Raw genomic sequence first — 19,908 nt, 5'->3', positions numbered from 1 at the left:
TCCTTAATCTAACTGAGGACAGGAATGGTATGGCCCACTCATTCTGCAGAAAGATCAGCCCACGGATGTAAGAGCATAGCCAGGTCTGGTGCTTAGTTTTAGAGGTGGAATTTAGTTCTCTGCTTTGCATGATCCTGGGCTAATCTCAGTGGCCATCTGTATGGGGATGGGTTAAGGGCATTTCCCCACCCCATGCAGCTGATACGAGGTTGTCCTCAAAACTATGGCTTATTATGGGTTGTGAGGAACCTGAGGCTAACTAATTAAATACCTGAAAGTCTCCCAGCTTTCATTTCTATGTTTGGTGAGAAGCCAAAGGAAGCACTATGACATGCTGCATAGCCACGTTCCTGCTTCTTTCTTTCTGATTTACATGGTGTCTCTTCATCGTTTCTACTGATGGACCCACTTACATTAGTCTCATAGCAAGTTTATCTTTTTATCACATTTCCAAGTCTGATTTACACAGTATACCAGTTTACCTTCATACCAGATACTGAACAAGAGATCATACTCCCAAACTCCCTCCACTTGCTGATGGATTCCCACCACACTCAACAACATTTAACAGTACCCAAAAGACTTTTCATCCCCACTGTCTCCTACCACCCCAAAAGATACACTATCATCTACTGTTAGAAATAGTAATCAAACTTGTCAGGGCTAGGTCACCAAGTAGAGTGAATTACGTACCTTCAGTGGCATAACACAATGTTATCAAAACAACTTTATTTTCCACCTAGTCATCAAGAAATAACTGCTGCATCTTACATGGCTATTGGAATAGATGAATAAGCAGCAACAAGTGTTTAGGTATTCTTTACTAAAGAATACTGAATACTTTCCTTTTAGAAACAAATTGAAAACAAATTTGAAACAATCCCCACATCAAAACCCGAAAAATCTTTTTTGAGTGTTTAGACTGTGATCTTTCTTCACACCATTTTCCTTTTGATGGGTTTTGAATATAATATTCTGTGATTTAATGACCAATGTTACCAGTAATAGAGGCAAGAACAAACACATTTTATTATTAGGTGGCTCTGTTGTTACTTCTATATCTTAATGTCTGCTTTGGGAGAGCGAACTTGTGAAGCTAACTCCTTCAGGATTTAGCTCATAAAGGATCAGTGACTTCTAGCATGCTCTTGAGTAGCAACAAGGGAAAAACCTTGGATTGCTAGCTGCTATCTCATCATTTTACTTCAGGCAGCACTGGGAAACACTGCAAACTTATCACTGGGGACAAGGGATCAAGAGGGCTGAAATTAGAAAAGACAGTTTGGCTGCTTTCAGTTCAAGTGGAGGTATTATGAAAAAGTGTTCCGAATTATGTCACACGGGGCAAGTGTCACTGCAGTTAGTAAGAACTTACTGTGCCAGCAAATGTCAGGACAAATTACCCAGCAGGACAGGCGAGCTGTATGTCATGTTCCCTTCCAAAAGGAAAAGGCTTCCCCCACTGCCAAGAACCTGCTCCCATTTCCAAGCTGATTTAAATCAAACTGCTCGTACTCAAATCAGAATAGCATAGAGGGAGTACTATAGTGACACGATGGGGAATTCTTCGGATCCTTTCCCACTTGCGTGGATGAAATGCTTTGATTCTCCACCACCTTAAAACACGATCACCTCAAGGCTACAGAGCTGTATATGTAAATGGCTGCCTGCAGGTTCCTGAAGGCGCTGCTTACCATGGTGATGAAAAATGTCTCACTGTCCCTATGCTCCTGGGTCATACTCATCTAATCTCTCTTGCCTCTTTGATCATATAGTCTTTGCAGAAAGATGCATTTGCAATTTATGTGGAACCCAGCACGGTATGCAGAACAACTGAGGCCTCATCAAGGCCTGGGGTCCCTTAGCACTACTAGAAAAGTGAATAACAGGAACATAAAATTCAGTGCACCAGGAGAAAGACAGGACTAAGTCATAAGCAAAATCCTTTTTTTTTTTTTTGTAAATTTAAGGAAACCTTTCACTGGACTGCAAACTCCTAGCAAAGTGAACTCATTTTGATTCAGCTATCCTTAAGTTTAAAAATAAATGTTTCAATTAAAAATTACAAGTGCTCCAATACAGAGAAAAAACATGTCCTTATGTTCTACAGAGAAAACAAACAAATAAAAAGCCCACAACAAAACTAGAGCTACAAAACATTTGGATGAGTTGAAGAAAATGTTTATTCAGTTTTTAACTTTTCTAATCTAGGACATTTCAGAGGTTTTCAGGTGCTTCTTCTTCAGGCTTTCATTTTCATGAAATTAATATTAACTGAAACTCACATAGCTTCTTGTAGTATCGGAATATCTGTGTTGGGTATAAATCAGAAGGCAGCTTGTTCCTTCAGTTCCTAAGCTTTGTTTAGTGTTTCAAGCATTTCTCAGCCAAAACCAGAAAAACACAGCCAAAAGGCTATCAAGAATAACGCCCACAAATAAACCACAATTTAAAAGCTCAGGAATTCAAACTCTGGCTTTGATTTAAGTCACTATTACCTCCAGTTTTTTATTCTATCCTGCAGTTGCAGGCTACCATCAAGAATCACTATACAACATCTACTATATAAACTATCCTATATAAACTATACCAATACAAGCGTCACTATAATAGATCATCTCAGGTGCTTTAAAGCAGGGAGTGCACAGCACTGAAAGAGCAATGAAGTTTTAAGTGAAGACCAAGACCGTAACAAGCTCACATTTCCACACAGCAACACTGGAGGGACAACAGACTCTGGCAGATGAAAAGTAACAAAGCAACTCTGGGGCTCTAACAACATTTGTGCTGTGAAGCAGCACCAATAAATCCAGTTAACTAAGACACTGCAGCTACTCTGACCCTGTACATTTTTCTTAGCCACTAGTACATGTTCTTTTCAGATACTCAACTTGTGTGCAACTCTGTCATCAACTTGTGTTCTGAATGGCTGGGCTTGAGCTATGTCTGTGTAAGCACAATTTGCCTCCATGTATTCATTCTCTATCCCCAGAACGGCTGCTGCAAGAACGCAAATCCTATTTGGAAGGATTACTTGCCATGCAACAGCCAGAGGCCCTGTCCAAGGCTGGGCTCCCTGCTGTGCCAAGAAGCACAAACTCAGAAGCTCTGATCCAGAGAAGGACATGATTAAAGCAGGCAAGGTGGCACAGGAAATGGTATAGTCCCTTCACATATCCAGAACCAAAGCTGTCATTCCCCACCCCCACTGTGTACATCTTATGTAAAGGTGTGCTCAAACAAGAAAGCACAGACCAGCAGCAGGCATTTGTACTTGTGGGAGCTGGCAATAACTGGGGGCTATACAGATTCCACTGGGGCACTTGAGTGTGGACACCAGGGGTTACACAACCATCTAGTAGGGGAAATAAAACTCTCCAGAGAAGTGTCTGCTATCTAGACCAGATCCTACAGTTTTTTATGATCTATGTACATTCCTTCCTAACAAGAGTTACAGAAAATTCCTGGAATGCCCCAAGTACTCAAGAGTTTGAATGTATTTTTCCTTTTAACTTGTGTTTGCTATTGCTTATCTTTGCATTTTCTGAATACTTAATACATTTCATTCCTGTTATTTTAGCATGCAAGGCAGCCCCCCCAATATCTACAGGATGTGGTGCCACAATCTGTTACATTCCCCACCTAATGATCTCTTCAGTTTAGTTCTTCCACAACAGAAGAAGGAGACTGGTTATCTCACACTTGTGGAAATGGCAGACTGATAACACTGGTGGTCATATTTCCATACAGAACAGAAGCCAACTGCAGTGCACTGCAGAGGACCATTCCTTTATCATTTAACACTGGCTGGTGAAAATGGAGAAATGAAGTGTCACACTGACTTGAGCTGAAAGTCCTCTCTTCAGCCTCTCTGGGTTAAAGCAGAGACCAGCTAATCCCAGTTGCAGCTGCCTCTTTTTCCAACTGCTCAGCTGCCTGATATGAGCTCCCGAGTAACACAGAACTGGTATGGTTTTGCATTTTCTTCTAGCAAACTTGTGTTGATCAGAATTGTTAAAATATGAAGTCATCCCACATAGGCACTCTCCAGACATGCAGAACTACATCATCTTGAAAATGAGAAGTTTTACTTTAAAACAAGTTCAGTTAATGTGTTTCTCAAGTGTTTCCACCAGTTTCAAGTAGCTTTTTGAAGATCTGTGTTTTGTACCTTCCCTGAAAACAACTCATTAAAGAAAACATTCAGAGTAAGTGACAGTATATCTGGGCATCAGGCAAAAGATGCCCAGAAAATCTATCAAGCTCTCCATCACCTTCACCTTAGACCAGTAAGTAATTATTTGTACTGGTAGGGGAAAAAAAAAAAAAGGAAAATTAAAAAGATTTTGTAAACAAACCATATAACCCTGAAAGAACACAAAAACTGTACAAAGAAAATGGCATAACTTGCATCTCCAGTCAGAGACATTTTCTGGCATCCAGTTCAGAGACTTTTTCTCCTGATTAGCCACTACACTAAGTACAGGTTTCAAGTCTGCTTCAATCTACAGCAATTAATAAGCCCATAAAAAATATGCCTTAGGTAAGTAGGAAGGTCTATTAGCACATACTAAAATTAGACAACCTGTAGAGCTATCTGAACAGATACTTCATATAATAAAATCTCACATTTTACAGGCCCCGAGCATCAGAATTTATTGGCTTTTGAAACTTGAGGCTTTTTGAGTATGCATATCATCCATTTATACATTGTTATTAATAACTGGCCACAGTTCCTAGCAGTCAGCCACTAAGTCGAACAAGCTTTGGAAAACACCTCTACTACCATCTTGGGCAGTGCCACAAAAGGGAGCTGCACTGCACTGAAGAGACACAAACCAGCAGAGAAATCCATTTGTGCCTTACCTTGTAATGGGAAGAGCAGATGCCTTCAAACATATCTATATCCATACAGTCCATTGGTTCAGATCTTCCTGGTGATAAAATCTCTTCCAGCTTCTTGCTTCTTTATTTTCAATCTGCCAGCTGGTGCAACCTGTAAATTTACAGAAGTGGGTGTGTTATTCCAAGATGTTTATTCATCTCATTTTATAAGGCATTCAATTTAAATACATATGGCTCTGTGCCATGTGGCTCCTATTGCTCTCCAGAGCTTTCATTGTAATGGATTACACACAACATTGTTTCTGTAGGTTATTGATTTTGGGGAGTATAAGTAGAAGACTCTTTAGGATTTCTTTGCAGACTCAGACTTTCCAGACTGTCACATTCCATATGTGTATGTCCTATATATTTGACAACATGCTCCTAATTTTGTGAAATTCAAACACTTAACAAAAAACATGGCAAAAATTGCATCTCTGAATTGTCAATTTCTTTGTTAATTTATCTGTTAAAGGTTGATTCTTGAGGAAAGAGGCTAAATTCCATTTAAATACTAGTTTCAGAATAAGAAAGCTACTAATCTGAGAAACTGGAGGTTGACAGAGTGGCCAAGATTTATATTCAGCAATCAAGGTAATAAAAAAGAAAAAACCTTCCCAAAAAGTGACTTTGGCCACTGTTCAGTGGTTTTCAGGAACAAAATGAATTAGTGGGACAGCAGGAAAATTCAGTCAGAGATTTTTTTTTTTTTCAAGTACTCAGGGAATCACAGTGAGATTCCTCAAATGTATCCAGGAATGCAGTGCCTTCCAGGTATCTAAATTTGGTCATCTGAATCAAAAGGACCTCTGAAAACCAAGCAACAGGTTCTCTGCTTATACAATACAGTTTTCCTTTGTGAAAGCTATGAGGGAGGCACTTATATATGCTTCACTCTCCACTGCAGATTGTTCAGCATATAGAGCATTACTTCTGTACCTGACACCCCTCTCCAATATCCTGATGCCTATATGCAGGATCCACAAGCAGAACACATTTTCATAGTGGATTTTACATAAACATATTTCTGTTTTCACAAAAGTTCAATGAAACAACGGAGTGTAATTATCTGTTTACTGGCAGACAGGCAGCCCGTGTTAGCTCAAGAGCTGCTTTGCTGAGCTGTATTCAACTGCTCAAACAACTGTTTCATTATGAGATTTCACCAGACACCCCTGGCTCCAGCACCATGGCACAGTAAATGGGATGCATATTTGCTGCTTTCCACATTTTGGCTCCTGCTGCTTAAAAGCTGTCCCTGCTCTCCACAGAAATTGTTCATGAGTATTTCAAAGGTTAGTATGGCTTTGTGTGTATGTGGTTTGTAGTATACACATCTTCCATAAGCTGCTCTCTCCCTCCCTTTTTATTATGGAAAATTGAAAATTAACTCACTTCAGTCAGAATGCCTAAAAATCATCAGTGGTGACACTTTATGCCATATGAACCACTTGTAGCCTTACATCCTGATGTAAATTCTCACCATGAAGGGTGGCACACAAAGCCATCCCATCCCTGCATGGCAGAGGTGACATGTCACACACTGATGACACACATTACATCTGGTTTGATTGCTATTCAAACCTGAAATTCCTGATGGAGCCAGAAAAAGCCTTGATCCTGGGAGATGTTTTAACGGATCTGTGCCTCCTCCTTGATGGAGACAGATCTCAGATCTGAAAGGTCACGCACAATTACCCTAGAATCCTTGACTGTGAATCTCCAAATAATCACCAACATTACCCAGGCTCTCTTTTTACTCCCAAAAAGTTTCAGGACTTGGTTTCTGTGAAGTAAAAAATCTGTCCTCCAGAAGTACTGGATAAAATGACAGTTATGACCGGACATTGGGAAAAAATACAACACACACTCTTGCAAATTAAGCACCACAATGCAAACTGCTAGGAAAAAACACAAAGTGCCACACTATGCAGGTTATTTGAAAATTTCCAGGCTATATTTGTATTCAACACACAGTTTTGGATCTCTCTAATTAGGACAAATCCTCCTTCTTCATGACAGTGGAGCATGCAGAGACTGGCATGGGGAAGCGGCTTGCATTGCAATTCCACTATGTATTACAACTGCTACACCATGCTTGTGCTGGGATTTTGGCATAATACTGTATCACTCTTGCAGAATACAAATCCAACATAATGTCAAATACCTTCAAATAAGTAAATCTGGTCTTAACACATTAAACTCTTATTTTGGATGGACCAAGGCCTGTAGGTCAGGAGAGGCAGCCAACAAGTCTTTTTGTCTCTACACAGCCATCCATCTCAGTGAGAAGGTGATCAATCTCCATTTCCTAAAGCAAGCAGGGTTCAGACAGAGTGGCTGCTGTCTTTTGAATGGTGGGCCTAAGAGGAGCTTCACCAAAACATGGACTAGGATCACTCAACCTGGCAGAAAGAGGCAGCAGGTTAAGAAAAGGGACATCTGGGACATAGGCCTTGGCATGTGCCTGGATGCAAGTAAAGAGAACTTTGATGTCATTGTTCTAACACCTTAGCATGGATCACATGGATCATACCTCTGGTGACTTTGAAAAGGAAAACTGTTTTATGTTTCTTGGGTGACTATCAATCTTCTGGGAAGAAAAAACAAAAGTACAATGGGCAGACAGGTATGGCTCCAGTGACTTTGAGTGACCTATTTACAGTGGATGTGGATATGGACTAATGGTAAGGACAAGTTGCAACTACTTCTGAGCTATGAAAGACTCTCAGTATGCCTGTGTGATTTCCAAACACCAAGGAGTTCTGTGCACTAATGCACACACATACATGTGTTACAAAACATCAGAACCAACCTTATTGCACAACCTCCATCTTACGACCACCATAAAGGACTCCTAAAGGTAGTCCTGCACCATCTATTCTAGAGGACTACTACCCCTGGACTAAAATATGAATGCCAGTGATCCTTTAAGTGACCACAGAAGGCTTCTCTCACCCATCTCTTCCATAACTAACATATTCTACTAGTGGCTTGTCATAGAACTGTTGCTGTTCCTTTAGGCATCATGATGCTTTACTGAAAGGCCCTTCCTGGAAAAGTCTGCCTTAATAGACAGCTTAATAAGGCAAAGTGAGCTGCCCAGCCAAACCTTTTATTAAATTACACTAAAACTGCCTGAATTTATGCCATTGCAAAGACTGTTGAAAATTCTTGGCTGCCCTGGAAGCATATATACCAACCTCAGAGAAAAAACTCACACATCCTTGTTGATTCATACTAATGTCATTGTTTATAATGACAGGATGCATTAAATCCTGCTTAAATTACCAGGCATAAAAGCACTTGTGGATTGACATGCGGTCTTCCCTCAATAGCACTATAATGGGGCTGAGGTAAACCAGCCTGCTGCAACCAGCATAATGTCTCCAGATGCCTGCATTCCTCTGCACACTCCCACCCACCTCCCACCACATCTCCTACTCTTTTCCCTTTGTCGTTTTCTCTTCTTCCAGCCTTTCTGTTTAGACCTCTCCTTCCTTCTGTGCTAGCAGAGGCTGGAGGGCAACTGGCTGGCAAAATGGATTGGCAGAGCAAGATCTGGGACCCTTAATGGACAAGCTGACCACAGACAAGGAGCATGCCCACATGACAAAGAAGGGACAACAAAGAAGATGAAGCCAGGCTCTTCTCAGGGGCTCACAGAAAGAACAAGATGAAACAGGCACAACTGAAAACACAACCAACTGCATTTAAACAGAAGAAAACTCTCACTGTGAGATTGGTCCAAGACAGATACAGGTGACCCAGAGAGGCAGTGGAGTCACCAACCCCAGAGACTGGAGACATTCAAAATTCAGCTGCACACAGTCCTGCACAACCTGCTCTACATGTTTTGAGCAGGGGATGGGACCACACAACATCCAGAGGCCCCTGCAACATCAGCAATTCTACAACCCTGTAAACAGAACCGTGTTCCCAAATTTACTTAACTTTTTTTTTGAAACAGGTTCACCCTAGTATGTTACTGACCTGGCTAAATTAAAAACTTGGTTCTGAACAGTATGTGAGAATTTCAGTTGAGGTCTCCACACTTCAGGGATGGAATGGACTGATGAAAAAATGACTTTGAAAATGTACCTAGATGTTAGAGATGCTTCTTCCTCTAAGAACCATGCGGCTCCTTTTATGCTTTTCTTAGGAGAAAAGCTCCAGTGGTCACTGCTGCCTGCAGCAAGATCAGTACTTCTACTTTCAGCATTTAATGCATTACCCACTTGTAGAATTACATTTATGTCTTGCCCTTTATATCATGCTCCCAAATGGTGACTGCCAAGGCAATTTTTAGCAAATCTTTCCCTCAGCCTCCCAGCATACTGGATAAAACCTGCTTTTCTGATGCAGAAAGAATGAAGAGAAAGCACAGAGAATTCACTGCCATAATAAAGAACAAGTTGGACCCTTACCCAGCTCCAGAGAGCTTTTCAAAGGAAAACTGGCAAGCACGCCAGCTCATACAGTTCTTTCAGGGAATGCTATCAGCAAACCAAAGGTCACAATGAGTGTTTTACCTGTGGATTACATATATCATCGTCAGTGGCAAGGATTACTCAGTACCAAGCAGAGATGTATCATGTTCTTGCCCAAAGAGGGGGCTAAGTGTTCTGCATAATTCATTTCCTCCATCAGCCAGGAGCAGGAGATAGGTCATCCTTTCCTACACACATCACTCCTTATTTCAACACTTACCACACTCCTGTTATTAATGATCTATTGGTAACACCTCTAACCTCACCATTCTGAGTCCTAGTATCTCAAACTCAAAGTCTGAAAAGCTTTATTTACAACAGACTACAGAGCAGATCAAAGTTATAACCTGGGCTCACTGCTGTTTCTTTTGAAGAATAACTCAGTCTTCAGTCAGACAAGAGAGTTAACTATGAAGCTTTCTCTTTTTGGATGCTAAGTTAAAAACTTAACAGATATTTTCATTCTTCCTATTTTGTATATTTACTGTGGCCAGCACATGTCTCCAGATGAGTCACTCATAGTTACCCCACAGTAACTGTGTCTAGTGGTTTCCGTGAAATAATTCGGGGAATAACAAGATTTTTGGTTCACTTAAATTTATATTGATTTTAAGCTTTAAATATTTTCAGTATCACAGTCATGAAATTGCCCCGTATCACTCAAAGGAGATCTGTTGTAACCACCATATTGTCTTTAGTTCTGCTCCACAACACAGCTGAGCTTTGGATGCAAAAACTTAGTACCTATTAATAAAAAATCATATGTTTCTTATTAATTCATTTAGTCATTTAGTAAGTACAGCCAGGCATACCAGTTCATATTTTGCACAAGCAAGGATGTCACGGAACAAGTCAGGGAAGGTTTTCTACACAGATCCACTAACTCTGACAAGAATAAATCATTAGCAAACACATACACTAGAATTTATTACATTAATTGGCCTCAATTTACCTGGCAATTGATCAATCCAATTTATAGCATGGCCAAAACTTCTGGTGTACCTACAATCCAGTGAGCTAGACTGGAGCGTGAGTTGGTTGGTTTTGTTGATGCAGCTGAGGTCTGTTGCATGGCCACCAAGGGATATGGCTTAGCTGAACTCTTGCTTCAGGGAGCTACAGGCTGTGAAGAAATGTAATCTGTGCTGATTCAGCTTATCTGCTAAGGCTAAACTCAGCCCTGGCAAGACCTCCAATGGAAGGCAGCACCAGAGCAGGTGCTACGGCACAAGCACTTAGGAATATTGCCTCCTGTTGCCAGGAGAGGAAAGATTGCCCAGTGTTGTCAAACTTTTAAAGGCAGTGACAACACATAAAATCTCTTTAATGTATGCACAGTATTGCAGATATGTCAGCATTATACTGACACATCCATTTTATTAGCAGAAATAAAAGATTTTGTCAATAATAAACTCGAGTTTTATTTATTCTGCATTAGGCTGTTGTAACTGCAGATCCTGGGTGCAATCACATAATTACATCTCTACCTTTGTAACACTTGTAACTGGCTTCTCTCTTTCTTTAATCTCTCCAGTGGAAAGACAAAAGTTCAAACTGTTCCATACCTGGCATTAGTCTAGAGAACATCAGTTTACAAGGGCAGAGCAAATTCCATCAGTTCTAATAGGATTAAAGATGTTTCTGCAGTTTTAGAATCCTCAAAAGTAACACTTTTTCTTTAAAGGAATAACTGGTGTTCACACAACTGATTAGCATGGTCCACCACAATCAGGATACCTCGTAAGAAATTTAGCATAATCATTTCACTGCATAAAATACTACTTTATGATTATGACTTACAGTAAGTCTGACATAAACTAGAGGGGAATAGGTCATTCTGGGACAACAGCATAGTAGGCAATAGCCAGTTGCTTGCATGTGTAGTTTTAGATCTAATTAAGTTTTTAAGTCATTAGAATATCTTCAGATACAGGTAGTGTCACTGTTACTATACTGTTATCTATTCCTACAAATTATCTGGTTAAAATCACTCTGCAAACATCAGAGTCAGAACTTAACATAGATTTGAACAGTTGCATCTGCTTTCCAGAGGTAGTGCTGCAAAGCATTATTAGAAAATGATTGCTTATTTTTTTTTTCTTTTGATTGCATTCCCTAATCTATTGATTTGCACACTTTCCCCTCCTCCCCCGCGCCCCCAAAAAATAAAGGCCAGGTGTAAAATGACACCTTCATTCATCAAAAGCACATTCTCATTGCTGATTTACCTTCTCAGGCAGTCAAAGGGTCATTTTTAAACATTAAATTGTCGATAGGATAAAGAGGAAATGATCCTACTTGCTTTAATTAGCAGCTTTTTCCACAGCAGCGTCTCCATATAAAGGACTCCCTCCACAGACCTTGAATGCCTGACTGCTTTCTGCAGTTGAGAGAGGTGAATTTTCTCTCATACAGTACATATTCTGTAATTCTGCTGCACAAGCATGGCCATTTATTCATAGCATAGTTCAATTTCCTCCCCAATTTTTCCCATATAAGTCTGTTCAATCCTTAATTATTTATCCGTAGTTGTTTTATCTCTGTTACAACCATCTATGCAATCTATGCTTTAAAATATTTTCCTGAAACAGTCATCTGGCTCCTCCTACTATATGAGAGAAATATATGAAGGCTATCTCTAGTAAACTGCCTATCACTACTACAACAGGCTTTTTCTGTGGTTACACTTCAAGACATCTTTTAAAAAGGATGCCGTCTTACATGCAGGGTTCTACTTTAAATACAACATGCAAGCCACAGGCTCCCAGTTCATTACGATATGGAGCAGTCTCGTGCCTTTGGCTGGGTATTACTAATACACATCTCTGCAAACTGGTCATGACAAGCACCTGGTAGTTCCTGCTTGAAAAACAAAAAAATATAAAAACATCCTGCCTTCTACCCGAGATATGATGTTTTTCATGCAATGATAGATACTAGTATCACCTTCCCTCGCAGCTCCCACCCATTCGGAAAAAGTGGGAATAATCCACACGCTATTTTCACTACGTGCCTACCCCGAAACTGCTTATTCACATATAACCGAGCCCACTACGCTGCAGAAGGACAGTTACAACGCAATGCTCCTTAAACTATCGGCGCAAACCACCAGGCTGCTGCCACTTCAGATCATCTCTCGTGAAACAAGAATAAGAACACAAACCGATGAGCGAACGCGTCTCACAAGCGGAGCCCGATCCCTCTCGCACCCCTCACTCCGGAGCTTGTGCCGCCGAACCGAAGCGCGCAGCCCCCGCCCCGGCGGCGGAGCCCCGGCAAGAACGAGCCGGCCGCCGCTTACCGCTGCCGCTCACCTCCCCTGCGCTGCGGGGCGAGCGGCGCTGCTGCTGCTGCCGCTGTGGCCGCTTCTGCTGCCGCTGTTGCTGCTTCTGCTGCCCCGGCGGCGGGCGGGGCTCCGCCGGCCCGGCCTCCCCGGGAAGGGTCCCTGGCTGCGGCAGGGCGGGGGAGGCGGCGGCCCCGCCGCGGGGGCGCGGAGCGGCGGCGGGCGAGGCGCGGGCGGCGAATGTAAATGAGAAGCCGCGGCTGCGGCAGTGGCTGTCAGGGATGAGGGGCAGGGTTTTACCGGGGCTGGGAGGGGGGATTAGCCGTAAGTGCGCCGAGAGGGGAAGCCCGGGGCTTAGGGTGGCCGGGCGGGAAAGGTTAACTGCACGGCAGAAGGTGTTGGCAGGAATACGGCGTTCCAGTGAAATTACAGGTGGCTGCCACAGCGGTTCCCTCCACGCAGCCCCTTCCGCTGCGAGCAGTGGGTTGTTTGACATTCTGGCAGTATTTTACCACTCGTTCACACAGGGGCTCGTATGCTGTCAGGACAACTCGTACAGGTTTGAGCCTGGCTGGAAGAGACCTCCAAAGGACATTTACTACTGCTGAGTTAGGATTTATCCCGTAGGCAAGGGAACGTTTGCAGGGACCTTGGTGTGGCTGCTACAAGAGAAACTGAGCCTCGGAAGTGCAGAAACGGTGGTGGCTCTCAACCCAGGTCCCTTCCAGTTCAATGCCTTACCCAAAGCACTACTGCTTCACGAACATTTTCCTTCCTCTCCCCTCGTTAGCCACAATCATTATTGGTTGGCATTTTTTTATATTAACCAATAGAGGGAAAAATCTTACCTTTTTTTGGTTACCTCCTTTTGCCTGAGGTTTGCTATTGCTGTATAATTATTATCAGCCAATACAAACCTGCTACATCTGTCTTCTGGCAGTGTAGGCTGTCTTACTTTTTACTTCTTATTACTTCAGTGGAAATGTTGAGTGTGTCAGGAATTTAGGACTTAAGAGTGCAAAATGGTACACAGAGATTCTGATGTATAGAACAATCACAGAATGGTTTGGGTTGGAAAGGACCTTTAAAGGTCATTTAGTTCAACACCCCTGCAATGAGCAGGGACAACTTCAAATAGATCAGGTTGTTCCAAGCTCTGTCCAACCTGACCTTGAATGTTACCGGGAATGGGGCATCCAGCACCTCTCTGGGGAACCTGTGCCAGTGTTTCACCACCCTCTGAACCTACACTCTATTAGATTAAAACCACTACCCCTTATCCTATCACAACTGCCCCAACTAAAAACTTTGTTCTTATCTTTCTTATAAGCCCCCTTTTAGACATTGAAAGGCCAAACAAGGTCTCCCCAATCTGCCTGGTTGGTCAGCACTTCATTCAAGAGGCTTTATGATCTTTGCAGTCTTCCTTCCAATTAAAGAAAGAGTTGCTGCTCATAAAATATTACCAACATTGAAACTATGGATTATTCAGTGAGATTTTACTTTGTCAGTGGTAAAAAAACAAGCACGGCTGTGTTTTTCAGGCTTGCCCTTCTCATTTCTTCTTTTGCCCCAAATTTCCTTCAAGTTACAGCATGAATGGCTGAATCCATATCATACACCAACAACTAACATCATCTGCAGTTAGCTATGTTTTCAATCACAGTAGAAATATTAAATTATTAGGCTAACTGTGTTAATGAAGCTGCAGTAAGAGTAACCTATTACTGACTAGGAAGTGTAAGATTTTCACCTTCCTATATGATGAGCAAATAGATATGAGGAGAGTTTCCCAGGCTGGCAGCCTCAATTATGTCTGCCAGTCTGTGGATACTCTGGTTAATAGTCAAACAGAGAAGGAGCATCAGTCTGCCTAATCTACCTGCTGCCCTATATGGAATAAACTAACAGCCTGAAGTTAAATAGACCCCTTTGCTCCTCACAGAGGGGATTTGTTTGGCAGAATGTCCATCAACTCTGCTAAACTTTAAAAATAATTTTGTTCTGTGAAAGCTTTTTTTTCTTCTATAGTTGCTTAGTACAGTTCAGGAGGAAATTTCAGCTGCTAAGAAAACATTATCCCAGGGTTCACACAAACCACATATGGAAATCATGTTTCAGAGAAATCACTTGTCTGCCTATGTTTTACATACTGAGGTTGACCATTTTAAGGAAGTTTATTTAACTAGCCAGCAATAGACATTTACAGGTTAAAAGATGTTTTCTGAAGAAGACTAAAGTTCAGACACTTCAGACTTACACTTTGAAGAGGGGTTATGTTGTCTCTGGTCAAAAGCTAGCAAGCTTGGCTCCTTTGAGGTACTGTAATTCATAAGTAATTATAAAGGAGAAATGGAAAAGATTGGAATTTCTTTCTCACTGAAAAAAAATTCTTTTTGATGTTATAACTATAGTTATAAGAAATTTTCAGAATCCTCATAGGACTTGTAAAAACACATGACATTATTCATCTTCTACCTAATGGAAAAAAAACCAAAAAAAGGTGTGTCAAACCAAAATAAATGTAAATTTTTAGTGCCTAGAAAATCCAAATTGAACTGATTTAGACATAAAGTAAAATTTATCTTTGCAAAATAAAAGGAAGTTGTAAAATGGGATGAACAAGGGTATATACAAGAATTCTTTGTCCTTGAAGGACTCCTTAGCACTCAAGAGAACTGAAGCCTGATAGATCCCCATCAGCTTCAAAGGAGCAGGATGAGGTGCACAAGCAACACTGAGTTGTTGACTCTCAGAGCTACAGGCACGAGGAGTCACAGATGAGTCCTCTGGCTGTATCCATTCCATCTCTCTGTAGGTCAGTCCCATGGTGGGTAACCAACACCCAGCAGGAGCTTGGAGGTTTGCAGTTTTTAAAACTGAATCAGTCTGTCACTGAAAGGAAAAACTATACACAACTTTTTACACAGTATTTTCCCACCCCCTTCTTTTTCTAGAAGGACTATAATTATTCCCTGTTGCAGAAGCTGTACAGTAGTAATCCCTCTCCTCCTACTTGCTTCGTTTACAACTTGAGAGCTACCAGCATAATAAATTTTTAATAAATTATACTAAAATATTGTGGCACTGCTCTAAAAATAAAACCTGGAGATGAGTTGTTAAGAATATGTTCCTTAGATGCATAAAACTGTCTCTGAAACATGAAGGGTTTTACAAAAATGTCTTCGCTTATAAACATCTGTGATCATAAATACTTCTCAGAAAAGCACTGGCAGTGAATCTGTAGTATTTGAGCCACGTTTTTAAAGTAGAAAGCTTTTTCCTTTTCACTATTAATCTCTTTTCCTTTCATCTCAAATTTAATTCATCTCTAGGTCTTTACAAAGTCATGAAATTATGTATGTACTAAGAAGAATAACTTAGAATGAAAGAAGGAAGGACCTCACAAAGATTCAACAAAAGTAATAATAAAACTACTGTGAAGAATAAGGGAAATACTGGAGTTTCATTCATTCAGGACCACAGCATTGGCCTGAGGTATTTTATAAAGCTTAAAAAGTAACATTTCTAATTTTGCATCCAATGGATTAATTTTGATTGTGAATTCAGATAACAGCAGGTGGTGGAGTGTTCTTTTACTACAGTAATTTTGTATTTATGCTTATGCTTAACATCGGGTCCCTGAATACATGGTTAAAATATTTAATTAAATAGTTTGATTTTCAGGCATTTTTAAATGCTTACCTGCCTGTAGAAGCTATAAATACCTAGCAGCTCTAGGACTGAGCACTTTTTAATTAAATGTTTATACATGGTCCTGGAAATCCAATGTTAAGCCTACAGACTTCAAAAATCTTAAATTTAGTATCTGGGGTTTTTTATCCTCTTTTGTCTCTCAGAAGCATCTTATATCTCCCCAGTATTTGTAAAGAGAAAGGGAAGGACTGAAGAAGGAAAAGATGATCAGCTATGAATGCCAAAGGCACTTACACATAAGACATGCTTATAAATTAAATGGTTTGAGGAAAGTTATCACAGATTTTGTTTTGATGCATATTGATTAAGATGGGCTCTCAAAAACTCAGCTATTAATAGGGGAAAGTTGTTCTTGTGCTGGTCGCATGAACATAACAGAAGTCTCCAAGCAGTTAATTAAGCAAATAATATCTTAGAGATGGAAAAGAAGCAATATATTAAAAATACAAAACCTTCAACAAAACAAAAAAGATTACTAATGCTTTAGAAGTTCTCATAGAAGGAAGGAAAAACCTTAGGTTTTACAGGACAATTCAAAAAACTTTGAGAGTACTTTTGATTGGGTGAGGCTGTAGCTGTTTAGGGGTTCTGCAGAAGAGCATGGAATATACCACTGAAAATAGTAAACTAAAGTATAACATATTCAATGCTTGCCAGGATTATTTTAGTTCTGTATCTAAATATTACATATCAGGTTTTGAAATGTGGATGCTTCTCTTATAAATGTGCTGAAGAGATTGTTCAAAACCAGACGTGTTGAGGATGTGTATATACCTCACTCATATCTTAATGAACCACATTTATGAGGAAGATCACTGGTAGCTGAAAGTAAACTTAGGGTTATTTGGTTTTTTGGTTCAGCACAAAGAGAGTGATTTACACAGAGAAAAGCAATTTTAAAACCAAGGAAAACTAGTTTAAAGTAGCCCTTACCCATAAAGAATTTCTAGTACTGCTTGAGCAATCACTACTGGTGGGAGCTGTGTTCCTGAAAGGTCGTCACATCACACCGAAACAGTGGAGGCTTAAGTTCCATTTTACCATGTGTCTATCAGAATCAGGAATAACAACAGTGGCACAGCAGGGAAGAAACTCAGGCAATCTGGACAGCAAGTGACCAATAAGACGTCCCCCCACAACATACCTAAGGCTCTTCAACAAGCCACATATCTTCACATGTCCCATGAACTCCAGGGATTTGTTGTCGTTGACTTTTTCTTCATTTCAGGTGTTTCTCTAGTTTATGTCTGTATGGTTGACAGAAATGTTCCACCACCAACTTTAGGCTGGGATTTAACACGTGCTTTCCAGCAGTCAAAGAGCCCAGGTGATGTACATCTCATGGAAACTTATTGTGGAAATTAAATTACTCTCCTTATGCCCAACTCTTAGAAAAAGAAAAAAATATTATTTTAATGTTGGAAGTAAAAGGCTAAATAAAAATAAATGCATCTACAGGAAAAGATGAAAGAATATGAAAATTTTTAAAAAATACAAGATTATTTTCTTATCTGTTGTAAAATGCTCTTAGCTAAGTACTTAATCCTGCAGTTGGATTTTAATAAACTGGTATTAGGGATGTTGCTATTGTGTCAGCATTGTGATAAAAAAAATCCAGGTGGCCTTTCCAGACATCATCACCAAAATACCAAAAAGATAGGGCTTGCTATTTTCTTAATAAACAAAAGATAATATACAAAAATTCCCATGTATTTAGAACCTCCCTCCTGTGCAGAAACTAAATTTGTTGCTTCATTATAATTAGGATCTTTGCAGATTTCTTTATAATTGCTAATTACTTTTTAATCTCCCTGGCAATAAATAGATTTTCTAAACTTAATTGATTTCACTCACAAGGACTAACAGATTACCCAAGATTGTGCTCACCATCTGTCACGTGTCATCTCATTTACAGGTAAAGTAAAATTTTCCTTGCTTTTTATTCCTAAATTGCATCTCTTTTCCTTTGGAGTTGTTCTGTCCAGATTTATAGTATCTCCAGCAGTTTTTTATTAGATGCATTTATTTGTACAATAACTTTGCAGAAGCCGAAATTATATATACAGCGAAGACTTTAAATAAGTTGCAAAGGGTTATATTAAGCTAAAAGTTCCCCTGAAAAGATAGTGCAGTTCTTATTCCTAAATGTAAAAATCTCTAAAACTACAATCATGTTCCAATTAACAAGGTGTTGGATTAATTCATTATTATAGTTCTCCAAATTAAGAAGACTAAAATAAGATGTGCTATTTGTCTTCTTCTGACATTCTTCTGTGCATTTCAGGGAGAGAAGGAATAGATAAGGAATAGAAAATTCATGTTTCCAACCTCAAATATTGGGACACTTTGTACTGAAAATTAATTGTCACATAACTTACAAGTCTAGGAAGTGAGACTTCAGAAACAGATGTCTGATTAAAATTGTTTCCACTGTCCCTGATCCAATTAGAAAACTATCCCTCTGCCATCGTGGCACTGTTATTTCTGGGTTTTATGAAAATATAACCATTTAGAGCCTGCTGGATCTCTTCTTGATAGCTGGATGAAAGTATTTGAACAACTGTGTTAACAAAACAATTTTATAAGTCTTTTTCAGGGGCTGTAAATTCAGCCATGTAAACATTAGCATTTTGTAGAGATTTTTAAGTGCATTCGGCCACAAAACATCCTGCTGGATTTTGATTCAGTTGTGCATTACTTGTCTGATGGTGTGACTCCTGGAAATGCCCAGGCAGAGCAGCTTTCCAGAAGAGTTCCACAACAGCTTCCATGTTCTGACAACAGTATTTTTTATCACTTTGTTGAGAAAAAGAAAAAGAAGGTGTTTTGGCTAAATATGACTTCCAATTAAAGTGTGAAAGTATTTCAGCCAAATAGAAGGTATGGCCAAGGTATCTGCCTTTTGTTTATTATTAAAATAAATGTGGAGCATTGACAGAACAAATAAAATATGTCTGTTTTCTGTGGAAAAAAAAAAAAAGAAAAGAGTAAAAATACTGATTACATGGAAACCTGGCAGGAGAATTCTGTTCTAGTATATTGATTTATTTTGATTATTTTTATTGACAGAGTGTGATATTTTTGTTTACAGGAAAAATAAAATAATTTTGAGAGAGTGCTCTCCTTTCTTTTAGTATAGTCCAGGGCAAAAAAACCCTCTTTGTTTTCCATCCACTTGGTCATCCTCTTTTTGCCTACCATTTCTGCCATTTGTTGCTTTCATCCCTGCTTGTAAAAGGTTCTCAGCCATTTTCACAGGGCTTACCTTCTAAACAGTCTCTGCCCATTGGTTTCCTGTGGGTTCAGGTGTTTGACTCTTCCAAAATTCTGGAAAGACCAGTCTGTAGCTTTGCAATACAAATCTCCAAATTCTACATTTGCCACATCAGTTCTGATTATATTCTTTGGGTATTTATCTCATAATGTGTATGAATTAGCTCTATTAATTAACTTTGACATTAATTGTCCGACACAGCATTACGATCAGAGAGATGAGTCTTAAAGAGTGCCATTCCCTGGTTTCCTGTTGGTAAG

General features: G+C 39.9%; 1 protein-coding gene across 2 annotated transcripts in view; it reads right to left on the bottom strand.

Moving 5' to 3' along the window:
• The window catches only part of TMEM108 (transmembrane protein 108), a 162,639-nt gene extending 149,867 nt beyond the window's left edge, over positions 1–12,772 (bottom strand). The window contains exons 1-2 of one of the 2 annotated variants that reach the window (XM_069007469.1): positions 12,689–12,772; positions 4,867–4,996 (exon numbers count right to left, since the gene is read on the bottom strand). The gene's annotated coding sequence lies outside the window, so the exon portion shown is untranslated. The other variant, XM_069007467.1, reaches the window with a different exon arrangement.
• Positions 12,773–19,908: the final 7,136 nt, after the last annotated feature.

Source organism: Aphelocoma coerulescens, chromosome 2, assembly GCF_041296385.1.
Source record: "Aphelocoma coerulescens isolate FSJ_1873_10779 chromosome 2, UR_Acoe_1.0, whole genome shotgun sequence".
Classification (NCBI taxonomy): Eukaryota; Metazoa; Chordata; class Aves; order Passeriformes; family Corvidae; genus Aphelocoma; species Aphelocoma coerulescens.
The sequence above is the reverse complement of the archived record's forward strand: the minus strand, read 5'-3'. Positions and strand labels throughout refer to the sequence as shown.